We start from the raw sequence: 18131 nt of genomic DNA on the forward strand, positions 1-18131 counted from the left end.
GAGGACCTGGCCTCCTCCTGTTCTAACCTTTCTGAGGGAATTTAAGCTCAAACATTTGAAGAAAGTAAGAAACTTATCAAATAATTGTTTTGATCACACACAAGCAACCCATGGGGAAACCAAACAACCACTGCATTTTGTTTCTCAGTACAGATAAAAAAAATGAATTTTGAGTAGCTCAATGACTGTTTTTTTCTTTGCTTGCTTTATTTGCTTTTTTCTTCTCTATATCATTAATACTTTTGATTCTATAAGCCATCCTTCTATGAAGATGACTGTCAGATGATATTAGCAGTTGCTGTGGAAGTGTGACATTTTCTCCTGCTAGTGATAGTTTGAGAATTGTTTACATTTGTAGTCCTTAATTTTATGGCATATGAGAAATCATCCCTCTGGCTGTATTTTAATGGGACGGTTAATTATTTATATTTGAGGTTTAAACTAAAAATCAACTAGGAGCAATGCAAAAATTAAAAAAAAAACTACTGGGTTAGTGTTTGAGAGCAGAGGAGTGAAAGTGTCCTGGTTTCTGGAATTCTGAGAAAGGAAAGGGCTAGGCAGATTTACGAACAAAGTGGTGAGGTCTGTGCACCAGATAGTCCAGCAGACTTCATTGTTTTCCAAGTGCCATCCTATTCATAGGGTGATCATTGATGTGATGAGTGGAGGCCTGCTGATGCTAGAGCAATAAAGGCTTCAAAAGAGTTGCAGAAGAAGATTGTGGATTGTGTGCTGTACAAGTGTGCAAAGCAGATAAGGGAGACTGGATTGCTTTAGACAATGTTTCACAATGGTACACGTAGCTTCAAAGACTGAAGATGCTTCCTCAAAAGGCTATGGACCAAAGGGTTTGATTCTGAATGAAAATATGCCGGAGCAGAACAAAAAGGCACCTTGGCTTCTGTATGTTCAATGGAGTTTCCAAGAATTGAACTGACTTCAGAGAAGTGCCTTTAAAGAAGTTCACAAATACAGGGGAGGTGCTGGGAGAGTGCTTTCCCGTGTAAAGAATTTTATCATCTCAGTGCAGGTTGCTCCAACTGTATTACATTATGCTAGAACGACTTCTTTGTATGAGTCAGGGTTTTGTAGTTACTAGGGAAATGCTTGCATGTGTTCTTACAGTTGTTACTTATAAGCGGTGTGAATAGATTTGCTCTTAAATTCTGTGGACATGCTTGAATAATGCATTCCATGCTCTCTCAAACATTAAAGCAGAAATATTTTTTCATTGTTTTGTATGCATACAAGACATTGATGTTTACCTATGTTTACAGATTAAAAATCTAATCCTCCCAAACCTAAATATAAGTCTAGCAAAACGGTGCCTGCAATGGTATTTACTAATGCATCAGCAATAATTAGTAGTTATAAAAATGCCTGGCAACAAATGCAGTGGCAAAGAGCTCATCCCCTTCTCACTGTTTTCAGTTTAGTCTGGTAGTCTCTGTTTCATATGCTTCCTGGTGTTTTCTGTGGATATACTATTATCAGATTGTGGGTTTTTTTCTTTACTTTCATCCTTTCTTATGCTCCTGTGACCATGTTGCACTGAAGGTTTCATTGCACACATCAATGCTTGTGAGCTATGTCTTTTTTAGGGTGGGTTAACACTTCCCCGTGTTTTCTGTTTACTTCCTTCACAAAAATGACATTGTGATTGGTCATTATTATCACAGGGAGAAAGACGTAGGAAGGCTCATTATCTGGGGACTCTTTTGATGAGCATAGTATGAAGAGTTAAGCCTCAGGTTTCTTCTGCCTGTGTCAGATTTAATACAGTGGAAATCATTTATAATGGACACTTCACTATGGTTTCGTAGGTGGTATGTTCATGATCCTGAAAGCAATCTGAAATGCTCATTAGTTGATGAGTCCTTCAGTGTCGGTCAAGAAGTTTATTAAGATCTCGATTCCTCTGCACCAAATTCAAACCAGCTGAGCAGGATGGAACAACAACATTCTGGCTTATTCCAGAAATCCACCCACATCTTTCCCCAGCAGGATGTTGACTGACAGTTAGGAATGGGCCCAAGCCATGGAATTAGATCTTGATTCAAACCCAAACTTCCACAGATTGTGTCAAAGCCAGCATTCCAGTTTAGGACTATCACTTGTGACCAAAAAAAAATGAGGTAATTACAAGCAAGTTAAAAGCACTGCAACATTTGAACAAAATTTTATTGGCTGAACCTATTCCAAAAGCAGGACACTTCTGGAAAATGACTTTCCAAATTGACTCTTTCGTAGATGTCACATGCATCACAGTCATTTTTCTCCTGTCAGTGATTGCTATATTTTGGTACTGGAAAAAGGAGTTTGCATTCAAGGCTTTCTTTACCCCAAGAAATACTGAAAAGCTTGCAAAAATATTTCTGGCTGGCAATCTGGATGTCCCTGGATAGATTCCCGTTCTACAAGAACACAAGAGTTGAGCAGTTTGGATGAGGCCTCCTTTACTGCATCTTTTTCTAATTGTTCTTTCTGCTGCACCCACATAACCCCCTTTCTCTTGTGATACTCACTGTGGAAAAGCTGACATCCCTGGTGCCCACAACTCTGCCTCTCAATTCAGGACTCAATTCAGGACACAGTCTTTGTTCAGAATAGCACGTAAGCACATGCTTAACTTGAGGCACACACTTGACTCCCATTGACATCAAGAAGACTTAAGCAGATGGTTAAAGTTCAGCACATGCTTATGTCCTGTCCTGAATAGAGATGGATTTAAAAACATGTTGAAGTGTTTTTCTGAATTGAGATCGAAGTCATCTCTGCGGTTTTCTAAGCCCTCTGGTATGAGCTCATTCTCTAGCATATGGGGCCATACTTTGCCTTGACATGCTGTTTATGTGTTCACTGGTTTTGCCTGGGGTAGTATTTGGCCTATGGGACCTATTGACTTCAATGGAGTTACATCAGGGATGATTTTGGTACACTGTGGTATATTGTTCCTCTCCTGATTCATGTGTCCAGGACTTCTGAAATGTAACATTAAAAACTCTGCTTATCATTGTCACTGCCATCTAATTTAATTCTCTGAGCTGCTTTACCTCACCCTTCATTTTATTTTAAGTATCCTTACTTGAAAATACAACTGATTTTCAGAACATACACATTTTAATTCCTTTTTACCTCCTTCCCTTGGATTCTCCTTTTTTCCCATCCCTGCATCTCCCCGGCAGCTCCTTTCCACCCGCAGTCTCACACAGAGGAGCCATTGTTTAGTACCAAACTGTGTTATGGGTAAAAGCATGATTCTGCTAGCCATAGGGAGCTGGAATTGTACTCTAATTCCTTATGTAAAATTCCCTTTTCCTATTGTCTATCAAACAAAGAGGGGAAAAGCCCTTCAGATGAAACAGTGATTAACTATTTTAAAAGGATTTGAGACATCTTTCTGTTTCAGTCCCTTTGCGGAAGCCACTAAGGCTAAAGCGTTCACTACACTTCAGATGACCCCGGGACCTAAGATCCATTTCAAATGAGGTGCTGGCTTTGTCATGGTAGACAATCTATACACTCTCTGCTTTAGCTGTCTTTGACAGTTTGCACTGACCTCACAAGAAGCCAAGTCCTGCACACCTTACTCCCTTGCATAGTCCCAGACTTAATAAGACTGCTTACGGGGGTATGGCAAGAAGGATCTGACCCAGGATTTTTTACATATGCTATCACAGGACTTCCATGATAGAAGAGAACAACAAGCTGATCTATGTTTAGATTTGCTGTTAGTGTTATGTGGATTTTCGCTAACTTCCTCTCCTTACAGAGAGCTTTAGTTAAGCAGCTCAGAGATTTTACTTAGGGATAAAGAAGCTTACTCACTAATGATACCAGCCTAAAGCAGTGGACCCATAAAGGGACAAATCTGGTTCCCCGCAACTAGACAGCATAACTGGTCTGGGCACTGGAGGTCTCCATGGGAATAAAGGAAGGAATCCTTCTTTTTAAACCTGGAGTTGCTTCACTGCCATCTCTTTAGCCCTGAGGCTGAGGCCTCCATGCTGACTAGCCAGTGGGCAATGGCTCCATGTAGTGGTGAATCAAGCAGCTCTACCTCCACATAGCCCCATGATACATCCAAGATGCTTGTTCCCTGCACGGCTCCTCAAAGTCTTCCCTGTCCCCACCAGACAGCAGAATGACTCTGGTTCTGATGCATGTGAATCCCTCCATCACCATTGGAAAGGATGAAGAATTTGTCCCAAAATGGATAATCTTGTGCTTTTAAAGTCTGATGACTTATTTGTACTGGATTTGACAGTCCTTGACATATGGTTACGCGTGTATTCTGTGTGTTGTTGTACTAGACACACACATGCACAAGTCATGGGCCAAATCCATCCCTGGTCTAAGCAACTTCATTGACTGCAGGTCATGTGGTAATGTGTCCATTCCCTGAGTGGATGACTGAAACATTTAAAACTGGAGAATAGTGCAAGAAAGAATAATACCCTTAAAGTCTGAATTTTTCAGATGTATAGTCACTTGTACTTATGTAACATGAGAAATATTTAATATATTATTTGTATTACAACAGGGCCTGGGAGCCAACTGTCAATGGGGCCCATTGTGCTAGGGACTGTACAAACAGAGAATAAGAGAGATTCCCTGCCCTGAAGAACTAATTATCTAAAGAGCTATATATTGCTGGAACAGGAATGAACTTTTAGCGTGTGCTCTCTTTAAATGAAGAGTTAATAATGACCCCAAGATTTGGAGCTAGGACTTCTGAGTTCTGATTACTATTTGTTGATTTTTTATCTTTCTTTTTTACTTTGGCCAAGATACTTAACCATTCCACCTCAGTTTGCTTATCTGTAAAGTGGGAATAATAATATCTATATACCTCAAAAGAGTGTTGTGAGGATTAATTGGTTACTGAGTGTTAAGTGCTTTGAAAATGGAAAGGGCTGTATTAGTGTGAAGTATTATTATGGCTGTTAACAGGCCTAAAAGAGTGCAACGATTCATCTTTGTGCTGTGAAATCTTTAAAAAGTGCAATGACATCTTACAACTCTGTATGTTGAGGCCTATGGGGTTTTTTTTTTAAAGTGCATCTACGTTGTATGTGCAAAAAATACTATTACATGGGCCTTTTAGCTAAATTATACATGGAATTACAGAAGAAACAAACTGTACATGTAGTTACTTATTTTGTGTGCTCAGCTTTGGCACACATTTCTGAAAATGTAACCCTCTCATTAAACAGCCCCCAGACATGCTTCATTGCTTGGTGATATTGAATCAAATTCAATCTTAGTGTAACTCCATTTGTGTCATTCAAGTTTCTCCAGGAATTAATTTGTCCTATTACTTCTAGAGTAGTTGTAAGTAGACCTTGTCAGATTGTGTGAAGAAAAGGAGGGTATCATTCATTTATAGGAAGAAGATGGAGTAACATTTTAATTGGCTTGTTTTACAGGGGTATAGCATTAAAAAAGACTGTCTAGTGAAGTTAAGGCAAAATATTGATCTATATGGCTAACTCGGTTAGAAACTGTACTGTCACTAGTGTTCTTGTCTACTTTCCACACTGATCAGACTTAGCATCTTCCATGTTTCTGATGAAGTGGGTTTTACTTGTCACATCTGTCCCCATGTGCAGGAAGAACAGACACTTGGTCGGGACACAGTGTGCTAAATTCAATAAAGCCAGTGGCATTACTCCAAGAATGAATGTTGCCTAAAATGTCCAGTTCCTCTATTCTATGTTGCCAACTCTCACAATTTTACTGTCACTCTTACAATATTTTGAATTTTTCTTAAAGCTCCAGCTCCTGGTGGTTACATAAAAATCTCAGCTTTGAGACCTCAAAGAGTGTTAAAATACTTTTCTAGCCCTCGTGATTGCAAACTGAAGTTAGAAAATGTGACTCAAGTGCACCCTAAAATCTCAAAATTCAGGAGGCAAATAAAATAGCCTTCACATTTGTTATGTTTTTTAAAATGTCATGATTTTTTAATATTTGGGTTTGTCAATGCTGATGACAGAAAATGTATAATTATTCTGTAGCAGTGGAGCATCATCAAGAGAATCTTCCCCACACTCCCAAACCAGAGTAGCAACTTAGATAAAAGCATGGCATTGAAAATAGGTTTGAGATGAGAACTTCTGAGTTGTGACTAGCTGCTTCCCTGTCTAGTAGGGTAAAAGATAATATACTTGTTAAGATGAAACTGAACTGCTGACATTGTGTGACACCATCTAAAATGTGCATTAAAAGACTTTTTTCATTGGACCACCTTCTGTTGGTGAGAGAGACAAGCTTCTGAGCAATAGCTCTTCCCCCATTCTGGGAAAGGTACTCAGTTTCCCAGCTAAATACAAGGTCGAACAGATAGATTAGTATAAGTAGTTAGCACATATTCTAAGGCGGGGTAGTCAACAGGCAGCCCGTGGGCCAAACGCAGACCACCAGACGCTTTTGAATGCTTTTATCATTATTGTTATTTTTGTATTATTGTCTCTGGAGTCTGGACCTGGACCAAGAAATCTGGACCTTGACAAAAAATAATTACCCCTGTTCTAAGGAACCATTCAAGATGAAGTGACCTTGATTTAGCTGTGACACTCTGAGTTTAATTGCATTGTGCAGTAAAGCAAGATACAAGGTTTCAGTATACAGTAGAGCTGAGCAAAATTTTTTGGATGACTAGTTTCTTCATCAAAAAATGCAGTTTCAGGTTGACCAAAACTATTTGTGAATTGATGTAGAGTTAGTCAAATAGTGTCAACCAAAACCAAAAACACTGAAACCTTGTGGTAATGTCAAAATGAAACATTAGGCGTTTTGACAAAAGCAAAGGAGAATTAGATTTACAAACGTGGAAGAGATGATGCAGTGGCCATATCCCTTATAGGCTTCATCTCAGTGGTGAGAGCACTCACCTGAAGTGTGGAAGACCCAGGTTCACTCCCAATCTCTGTCTCATGTTGAGATGTGATTTGAACTTACATCTGCCACATTGCATGGGACTGCCATAACCACTTGGTTGTGGGAGATTCTGGTGTGGTGGTGTTTCCAGCTCTCCTCTTGAAGCTCTTTTTTTTTTTTTTATAAATAATTATATAGTCATTGGAGCAGGGACTTGAACTTGGGTCTCTGATATGCGTATCCTAACTATCAGGATGTAGCATCATTCTCACTGTCTTTCTCTGGCCCGGTGACTGTCATTCACAGTGGCAAGTCATAGTCATTCACAATGACAATGAATGGTCATTGGGCCAGGGATGAACACAAAATACCTGGTTCCCCACTGCCTTGTACCTTTTGTTGTCAGTCATTTACACCTGCGCAAAGTGGGTGTAAAATCTATCTATGTATCAGTCTCATAGACTTTAAGGTCAGAAGGGACCATTATGATCATCTAGTCTGACCTTCTGCGCAATGCAGGCCACAGAATCTCACCCACCCACTCCTGTAACAAACCCCTAACCTATGTCTGAGTTATTGAAGTCTTCAAATTGTGGTTTGAAGACCTCAAGGTGCGGAGAATCTTCCAGCAAGTGACTCGTGCCCCATGCTGCAGAGGAAGGCAAAAAACCTCCAGGCTCTCTGCCAATCTTGCCTGGAGGAAAATTCCTTCCTGACCCCAAATATGGCAATCAGTTAAACCCTGAGCATGTGGGCAAGACTCATCAGCCAGCACTCAGGAAAGCTTTCTCTGTAGTAACTCAGATCCCACCCCATCTAACATCCCATCACAGACCATTTAGCCTATTTACCTGCTAATAATCAAAGATGAATTAATTGCCAAAATTAGGCTATCCCATCGTACCATTCCCTTATCAAGTTTAGTCTTGAAACCAGATATGTCTTTTGCCCCCACTACTCCCCTTGGAAGGCTGTTCTAGAACTTCACTCGTCTAATAGTTAGAAACCATCTAGTTTAAGTCTAAACTTCCTAGTGTCCAGTTTATATCCATTTGTTCTTGTGTCCACATTGGTACTAAGCTTAAATAATTTCTCTCCCTCCCTGATATTTATCCCTCTGATATATTTATACATCTGTTGATCGCCATAACTTGCACCACCTTTGTTGCCCTTCTCTAGGAACAGGCAGAATCCCACTGAAGATCACCTGAGCCTCTATTTCCTTAAGCATCTTCCCCAGCATGGCATAGTCTCCTTGATATGTTCCAGTGAGAATCTAGCCGTATCATTTGTTCCCACATGAAGGACAATCAGTGGATTCTTTCCTGCTCCTGTTAGGATCCTTTTCAGCCTCAGGTCCACATGCCATATCGTTAGCACCCGGCAGGACAGCAACCTTCTGTTCTCCGGATCAGCTCTAGTTACAAGCCTGTCTATTCCTCTCAGTAAGGAGTCCGAATCATGAAGACCTGCCTTTCCTGGTGATGGTGTGATTCTCCAGTCTATCCCCTGTTCCGTCTGGCTGCAAGTCCTCTCAATTCTATTGTCCCTTGCAATCCTCCGCAACCCATTCCTGTATCCTCTTGGGGCTCATATTTGGTACTATCTCCATTGACTCTTTCCCTCTTCCTATGGACTAGCTGTCTTCTCTTTTTCCTTGCCCTCTCACCTTCAGTGACCACCTGCTGTGCCCCTTCTTCATTTCCAACTCTGCAACCTGTTCCTGAGTTCTATTTCTCCTTCACATGCTTGTCTTTCTCTGCCTGGTTCTCGTTAGTCACATGCTTCCACCGTCCACTTTCCTCACCCAGCAGTCTCCCTCCAAATTCTTTGTTCCGCTTCCATCTGAAAGTCTGAGCTTTTCCCTTCAGCCTCCTCATGTCTCTGCTCCATCATCTGCTCAAACCCCCTTCTAAACTCAACCAGAGTTTCCACCTGCATCTCCAGTCCTTGGCTCTTTTCTTCCATCAGCTCTATCAGGCAGCACTTCATGCAGACAAACTCTTTTCAGGTACGCCCTCCAGGATCATGCCGCAGCTTCCACATCCAATCATCCTCATTGTGTCTTCCACTACTTCCTCTGTATCAGTCATAGCCTTCCCACCTAAAACCTGTTAGTCCAGGAAACACAAACCAAAGCAAACCACCACCACCTACAGCAAAACAAACCCCCGTCAGGCACCAGAACACCGGCAGAACACCACCCACTCCCTTCACTGGCCTGTCTATTCCTCTGTCTCGCTCTCTTAGTCTCCCCTGCAAACTCCCACTGAAACTCCCCTGTTTACAGCTCTGTTTGCTACCTCCGGTCTTAAGGGTTTATACTGCCACCTATCACTACAGGCACCTTCCATGTAAAATCAATAGCAATAACAAACACTCCAATGGATTTCCTGGAGTCTGTGGCTTATCTCCCTGTTCAGAGTAAATGCTTTGCCTGGGGTAGGATTTGTTGTTGTTAATTCTGTTTTTATTATTATTACCCTCTCTTTCTTCTTTGGTAGGGATTTATTGGGTAGAAGAGGGTGGCAGTCACATGAGTGTCATTCTCAAGGTGGAGAAAGGCTTCTTCAAAGAGGAAAGTGTTGCAGTGTTTCTTAAAGATAATCAGACTCTAGAATAGATTCACCTGATCTTCTCTAGAAGTTTGGTGCAGAGACAGTTCCCTCAATTGAAAATGCTACCGGCTCAGAATGAACAAAACAGCAATGTGAGTGGTGAGGTTATGCATCCACCTTATTCCCAGTAGTTCCACTTTTTTGTTGCATTTTGTTTTTATGATTTTCAGCCATTCATTAGGAAAGAAAGCCTGGAGATGAAAATGAAGGAAAGACATGAGGGAACTGATTTTTACCTATAAGTTTGTATAGTACCTACCACAACGGGGCTCTGGTCCTTGCCTGGGGCACTATTGCCGTACAAATAATAATAATAATTATTAATGGCAATAATAAGTAGGAGCTAGGGCCTCAAATACAAAGCTAAAGAGCTTATTATTATTATATACTATTGTTATTTATTAGTATAAATTTGATGTGGGAACTGTGGGGGACCCCATGAAAGGATCTGGAGAAAGAAAGGGACAAATTAAATTAAGGGCAGTCTGTGAATCAGTAAAATGTAATCCATTAGTCAGATCAAATAAATAAAAGTCAATCAATGAAGTAAATCCAGGAACAGAGAAAATAGTGTAACCCATTAGCTGAAAGCATTTGGAGATAAATGGGCAGCAATCAATCAGTTGAAATAAACAAGGCATCAAACAGTCAAACGGGGCAACATATGAAATAGTCCAATCATAGTGGTGCCATCAGTGGAAGGGCAAAAGTGAAAGCACCTTGAGTTGGGTCTGAACCAAAGTACTGGCTCAGATCCACCACACCTCCTGGCCAAACTATGAAGAAGTTCAAATCCAAATCCACATCTTTGTTCCAGGCCTGTCACTATAACAAGACAAACTGAAGTACTGAATGTAAATGTTCCTGACCCATCTGTAGAAAGGCCAAATGTTTCTGTAATATATTTATTTGTGTTTATAGGTAGCTCCATGTTATAGAGTAATATGGCTATGTTGTGTGTGACATTTTCCATTGTATTATATTGTAGAGAAGGGCCTGATCCAAAACCCTCAGATTCACACACTTCCTTTGGAGGAGTGTGGATCTGGATCTGACTGTCATGACTAACCCGTTGGTATAAATGCCTGAATCAACCCTTTTGGATTGGAACAGCCCTAACTCTGGAGAGGGGCTTAACTGGATCCAGATCTGCATCTGAACTTTACAGCTAGGACCTATCTCTAGACTCTAGTCACTGGAACTTTCCTGCCCCCCCAATATAGGTAGTTAACCCATATACATAAGTTACGTCTTCTGAATACCTAGAGCCCTTTCCCCTAAAGGAACTGTTAGTAGCCAGTTTGGTTACTCCTTCAGAAGTCCATGTGCTACTTGACTCCCTTCTAATTCAGGTAGGGGTGTTGAACTACAGCAGAGCCCTCCTTGATGTCCTGTGTAACAGCAAACACACATAAACATGCATGCTAGAGATACAGGCTTCTGATCAGAGAGAGCATGGATTTCCATGTCATTGGCTCTTGTTTGTTTCTCTCTTCATGGGTATGATTTCCAAATCAAAACCCTGAATAGCCTTAGCACAGTTTGAATTATATAATTATGCTGCTGAGAGTCACATGACTTGCTGTCTGAGTAATTCCCTGCAGAAGGAGACAAGCTGCATGTTAAAAAGCTCAACAAATAGTATTTAAAACAAAAAGTATATAGCATAGAATTTCCATAGTACTTCATCTGAAATCATCTACTGCTGCAACAGCCACATGTATTTCTGGTTCAAAGCTTAGGGATTTGATGGGTAGAGGATGAGTGGGGATGCTGGGGGGGCTTTAGCTGGATCTGTGGTTTGTTTTCTGTTCCCTTCAATAACACCCCTGCCTTCAAAACTGGGTGCATCCGATGTTGAACAAAATGAGTGGCTCACTGGAGGCATCAATAAGCAGCTAGGAATCATTGGCTTGTGGAGGTAAGAAGCAATCACATTCCTAATCGTCTCTGTAAAACCCATTATTACTTTTCTGTGACTGTGTAAGATAGAAGAAGAGAGAGTAAGCAACTGGCACCTCTGTAAACTGGCAGGGGTCTGCTGAAGATATATTTATAGGAAACATAATGGGGAGGAGGAAGAGGTACAAACTGAATGTAACCTTTTATTATCATAAATGCCTTGGTGCTGTTTTCAGGACTGTTAATTGGATTGATTGTTCTAAACTCTCTATCTCCCTTTCACATGTGAGTTGGCCAGTGAATTGTAACTTGTTTCGACTGGCTGAATCAAAAGGAGAAGCGGTTGTCTGGCACTGCAAGGCTGTATGGGGGGGGAGTGTATTTTCAGACCACAACACTTAAGGAGACTGTTGCTCAGTTTCAGAAAGCACAGCTGTTGCAGAGAGAGAGAGAGAGAGGCAGGAAGTGTGAAAGCAGCTTTGTGATCTCTAACAGGTAGGCAGAGTATAAACCATATGTTTTTCTTCCTGGATATTCTTCTTTCTCAAAGAACTGGTAATATAGATCTATATATATTGTTTGGGTTTGCAAAGTCCTTTTGTCTGTTTGTGTTCCTTAGACCTGGTTGATGATAGCAGCTGCATGTGTATACCCAAAAGCCAGTGTTTGTCTGAATGAGAGATCACTAGGTCTTCTGAAAATCAGTGAGGTATCTGGGATGTGCAGACTAGGGGGATTCACTTGCAAATCCTACTGCAGCTGAGACGTGATCAATGCAGGACTACAGCACGTGATTGTTTGAGGAATCCAAAAAAGTTAATTTAGAAGGCCTAAAAAGCCTACGCATTACCTTCCTGAGCAGCCTCTGTTGCAAACAAGGGAGAGAGCTAGAAAAAGCTGAAAGAGGGAATTTGATCTTCTCTGTTGATTTCTCCTTTGATCCAGTTGCTGACATGTGAAAAGAATAATGGAATTGTCCCACCATCTGGTAGCTATCACAAGAAATCCCTGCACACACACATGCAAAGTGGGCAAACCCAAAACCAGGGGGTTGGGGAGAAGGCTTGCCCTTGTTGTGTTTGATTGTTCTCTGTTATATAGGTATGTTGAAATATATTATAGCAACTTTCAGACTGAAAGAAGAGGTTAGGTGGAATTAAGATTTGAGACTGGAAAGAAAAAATGTAAGCATACGCATTGGTCAGGAGGTGAGGGCAATATGTCTATAACTACTATGAAATGCATAACAATAGGTTGGTCTTCTGTAATCCCTTCCTTCCTAAGAATGCAATGTTAATTGAGCTTCCTAATGTACCTGTGAGGTAGGCATTAGTATTCCTATTTTTTCAGGTGGGGACACTGAGGCACAGAGCTTGTGGACTCATTTATGCTACAAGTCTAACTGCCAGAACATGATCATGGGTATTGGTGTTGGCAGCTTTTGTTGACAGCCTAAGCCATGATACAGTGATTTAGAGTGTAGCACCATGCTCTGCTCCTATTCCAGCATTCACACTATGGACAAAATGAAGGGTTAGAACACAGACATACATGCTCGATAACTACACAGTGAAATAGTAAAATGTACATTGTAGACAGGCCCTGAATAATTTGACCAAGATCAAACTAGTTTGTAGCACAGCTTGGAACAGCCTTGTGCTTTAACCACTCAACTGTTTCAATTAGACAAAATAGCTCCTACTTTTCTTTTTTTTTTCTTTTTTCTTGGCATGACCCGACCATATGTTAACTTGGGTGATTACCTTCTGCTTACATAAAATTCCCAATGTAGTTTAACTGGTTATAGTTTTATGTTGTAGATTTGCTGTGTGGAAATCTTCTGCACTGGAGAAGGCAGCGTTTCAGCAGTAGGGGATATAATCCCTGAACTGTATATATAGTAGTTTGTAAATTTATGAGTCAGCTTTTGGGATCTCTATATAAAAAGTACTACATGAATGTCAGCCTATTTTTAATAATGATATTTCTCACAGTACTGTAGATTACAGGTTGGTAAGCATTTGCTTTATTTACTGAATTTTTGTTTTCTAAATCTGCTGTCAGTGGAGACATTTATGGTAAAAAGCTTATAGCTAAAAACTGAAAATATGTACACATGCTATCAGATCTGTTGTTTCCATTGTACTGGAGATGCACATTTCACACAACAGATGTAATTACAGTGTTCAGCTTCTGCCACCGTTGCTCATTTTGAGCAGTACAGTATCTTACTTATGACCCAAAGATTCCCAGGGACACAGAGCCAGACCCTATATATATTGAGTACATTGGGTGCTAGGACTAGAAACACTGATCTGTCAGCTCCAAAAATGCAGTCTTCTACTACTTGAGCTAAAGAAGAAATTTCATACTATTGATATTGGTAGCTGCAGCCACTAGAGAGCATCACCACTCACTAGTTTATATGCACAAAGCCAGTGAATTATATCACTTTGCAATATAATCTCCAAGGCAGATACATTTGACCAGATTGATCCTTGTATAAATCCACTGATTTTGATAGAGTTACAGTAGGGATCTGTTTGGTCAAATAGGATCACAGTGATAGCTGGTACTTATAGATATCTAACAGTTATGTTAATAAAATATCTAAATCTGTTGAAGGTCGAAAAAAAAATCCACCAGTCTCCATTAAAAAATGCTCACCGCTTCAAGAAATAGAAATTGAAGACTATGATATGTTTCGTGTTTATCCGTCTACTGCCATACAGTACACCCACTGATGACAGTGAGAGTTATGTGTAGATAACCTGGGGAGTACATACCCATTCATTTTTATGAGTGGTGGTCAGACTGACAATAGATTAAACCATCAATCTCTCTGTAAGAACCATCATGCTCTGTGGATAGACATCTGCATATTAGAACTTCTCCAAGGAGACTAGATGTGATACACAATGATGACTCTGAATGATCTGGTACAATCTTTCATTTCATGAATTGATCAGATAAATAATATTGGCTCCAAAAGAATAATTATAGTCAAATAAGGGTGATTTATCAACAGACTAAAACTTATCTGATTTGGCCTTGACCTCTAGTAATAGATGGTAACTGGTCTGAACCCAGAGCAGATTCCATATTGCCCAAACTTTCTAATTACACTAGTTTTGAGATAGTCCATAAAAACTGTGACGCAGCCTTTCAGGCTCACCTTTGAGTTCATTAAGGAATTATTAAAATGCTTATTAGAAAAATCTGTGTTTTTAATACTAACCTAAAGAAACTACTGAGGACTAAATGTAAATTATATCAATAGTTTGAATGAATCCAGAAGCTGTGAAACTAATTTAAGGATGAAAATTGAGGCTAATTCTCCAAACTTATCTGTGAGTTTGACTGGCTTGGTAGTACTCTTGCCCTTAGATCAATCTCTTAGATTTTACCCAAAGTTTTTGCAATAGAGGTATGCAAAATGTTTACAACAAACCCTGAAACCACATGAAACTTCCCTGGTTTCTAGTTTACTTACAAGCCTATACCTCAACTCACACTTCTTAAATTGTTCACAAAATGTGAGACTTTATCATTGTTCTGCTCCCTTATTTTTTTTTTAAATTTTTTTTTTGTATCATTGTATATTTATTAGCTACACTCTGGGGCCTTTAAAATTCCTTCTTTTCAACATGAAGGGAGCAGCTTTTTAAGAGAATCTTAGGGTATGTATACACTGCTCACCGGATTGGCGAGCAGTGATCGATCTAGTGGGGATCAATTTATCACGCCTAGTCTAGTCGATTTCTGCCTGCCCCCCCACAGTGTAGACAAGGCCTCAGTATTACATAATAGAGATTTCCTCCTCTGCAGGATGAAATCTTTCAGGACAGGTAGAATTTTAAACAGCAAGGGTTTCTGGTATCTGAAAATGAATGTTCTTGTTTTGAAAGTAATTCTTGTCCTGCTTCCATAAACTAACAACAAAAAAATGCAGCCTTTCTGAACTCGTATTGTACCAAAGCAAAATGGAACACGATTCTCAAATGTTTCCAGTTTTTTCTAAATATAGAACCTGCATTCTTCAAGGTGGTTCCATTTTGGGCAAACCATTGGGCAAAACATTTGGCCATAATTATTTTCCTGCATATCTGAACTATTGAGAAACCCAGGATTAGTTTATAGTTTTACAGCAAAGTCATGCAAAATTTTGCATAGATTTAAAACAAAAATAGGTGAAACTCAACTACAGTTTCAAAGCTTTGAGATTTTCACTCTTTCAAGCTCAGATCTTGATCCAACATCTGAGGCTCATTTGTGTAAACCTGTGTGGACAGAACTAATAATAATGTTTCCATTAACCTCTATGAAATAAAACTGCTGAGTTTTGCCCAGGTCTCCACAGCCATGTCTTCCTAGGCAGGAGCTGTGTTGTCAAAAGCACATTGCCTTTTATGGCATGTAATAGTGATGTGCCTTTTTTTTTTTTTCTCCTCTTTTGCCCACAATGGCAGGAATTCAGATTTGAGTATCTGGGTTTAACTCAGTTCCAAAATGTACTTAAGCATGTGGCTTTTGTTTTTCAATAGAATATATCCACTTACAGCTGTAATGCAAAGCACTTTAGAAATAACAGTCCATGATTATGATTTCCTACTGAGAAAGTGGGAGTTGCACAGATATCCTTTACTTGTTAGCAGCATTGTGGTAGATCTTGGCGCAAGCTAATTTCTGGTGTGGTTCTATCATCGGAGTCAACAGAATTGTACCAGGGATGAACTTGTCCCCCTGTTAATACCTTTCTCACCTTTTGCTTTAATGAAGTGCAGTGAATTTTAAACTTTACCTGGAACTGTGTTCTACAAGTCTGTAATCGAAAATATCTGCTGATTGATTAGGCTGCTGTGTTCAGCATTTAAATTTGCTTATTATGAATGACTGGTGTGCCATGGTAATGAGATTTCCTCCAGTTTTACAGCCTGAATCTTGCTGATACATGCAGCCAGGGTTTTTGGTGGTATATTACATTCACCCATTCTTTACTAAGCTATTTTTAAGTCATTTGGGTGAAAAATGGTGACCTCTTGGTGACCTTTTGATGTTCCTTTGAACAAGGGAATGAGAGGGACAGGGACGGATGTGTTGAAGCAGGCTTTCCACATACAGTACACTCAGTGCCTGGGTACTTAATTAAGAAAAACCAAAGAGTGGGAGGATTCTAACACTGCTAAATTTTCACTAAATGGCCCAAGTATACAATGAGAGGCAAGATGGGTAATCTCTTTTATTGCAACAACTTCCCTTGGTGAGAGAGACAAGCTTTCTGAGTTTACACAAAGTTGCACAGGAGGAGAGAGAGAGAGTGAGTGCTTTGGGTAAGCTCAAAAGCTTATTTCTCTCACCAACAGAAGTTGGTCCAATAAAAGATATTACCTCACCCACTTTGTCTCTCTAATATCCTGGGACCAACACAGCTAGAACAACACTCCAAGTATAAAATAGTAGATTAGAAAGAACAAAAGATATAAATAAGCCATTTGGGAGTTAAAGAAACAGTGTCGTCCCTCCGCCCTCCCTCCGTTTTTGTCATTAATAGAAACATATGTTATGGATGAAGAGATCTGTACAATACAGTTGACTAACTCTAATCTATCTCTTGCCCCAGGCAGGAATAGTCCAGTCAGTAGAGACTTTATATGGATAAATAGTATCTCCCTCCTAGTCTTAAAATTAGTTACAGAAGTTAGATAAAATCCCTAGTCAAAGTTCATGGCTCTCCAGGTACCCCATTTGGGAGTAGAAATTGGCTGTAGCCAAGTATTTCTTTGTATATTCCTTTTAAATAAATAAGAGTGCAGAGTCCTTAGGGTGACCAATGCCCCAATTTTATAGGGACAGTCCCGATATTTGGGGCTTTGTCTTATATAGGTGCCTATTACCCTCTCCTCCACCCCCTACTCCTGTCCTGATCTTTCACACTTGCTGTCTGGTCACCCTAAGAGTCCTATGTCTCCGTATAAAGATGGAACCAAGAACAAAAAAGACTAGTACCAGCTCCCTAGGCTTCTTTAACAAACACCAGATCCAAAAGCTGTCTTGTCTTTAGCTTTTTCCAGAGCCACATTGTTCTAAGTTACAGGCTCCTGCTTCAGTTTTTTCTTGCCTCTTTTCCTCTGCCCCTCTCTTTGTTCTTGTCTGTGACCTCAGTATCTGCATGTTTTCTCTCACACACACCCCTACCCAAAAAAATACTCAGCCCAAAAGCTCCTTGGATGGTTCACACACTCCTTTTTGTCTTAGGTGGGGGTTATGTTATTTGAAGGGTGAGTTCACACCTATCAGCCTCAATGGGTTTTAACCTAATCCATTACAAAGTTTTATCCAGCTCATAATAATACATACGATGAAATTATGATCCCTGCTCCAAAGAGCTTACAAGCTGAGTAATACAGCAAGCTTTCTCACACTGTCCCTCCCAGTGGTGTGACCTGGAGAGGCCACTGTAATAAGCCTCCTGTCCCAAATCTGGACCTTAGCGTCCAAAATCTGTGTGCTTAGCATGAACCTCCAAGCTTAATTACCAGCTTGGATCTTATCTCGCTGCCACCAATCAGGATTCTGAGTACCTGAAAACGCTCCCCGGTCTCCCCGCAAACCTTTCCCTAGGGGATCCCCAAGGCAGAAAGCTCTGAGTCTTACAGCAAGGGAAATACTCCACTTCCCTTCCCCCTCCTCTTCTCACCCAGACTTTCCTCTCTGGCTAACCTGGGGGAG

At 40.3% G+C, this 18131-nt stretch overlaps 1 protein-coding gene across 9 annotated transcripts in view; it reads left to right on the top strand.

Annotated features, from left to right (window-relative positions):
- PHACTR1 (phosphatase and actin regulator 1) overlaps positions 1-18131 on the top strand; it is a 479385-nt gene that overhangs the window by 189862 nt on the left and 271392 nt on the right. Inside the window, exons 1-2 of one of the 9 annotated variants that reach the window (XM_032793293.2) lie at positions 11359-11421; positions 11821-11897. The exons of 7 other annotated variants lie outside the window; for them this stretch is intronic. The gene's annotated coding sequence lies outside the window, so the exon portion shown is untranslated. Of the gene's footprint in view, positions 1-11337; positions 11422-11820; positions 11898-18131 lie in introns of those variants that run through there. One more of the 9 variants, XM_032793294.2, reaches the window with a different exon arrangement.

Source organism: Chelonoidis abingdonii, chromosome 2 (assembly GCF_003597395.2).
Source record: "Chelonoidis abingdonii isolate Lonesome George chromosome 2, CheloAbing_2.0, whole genome shotgun sequence".
NCBI classification, from domain to species: Eukaryota; Metazoa; Chordata; order Testudines; family Testudinidae; genus Chelonoidis; species Chelonoidis abingdonii.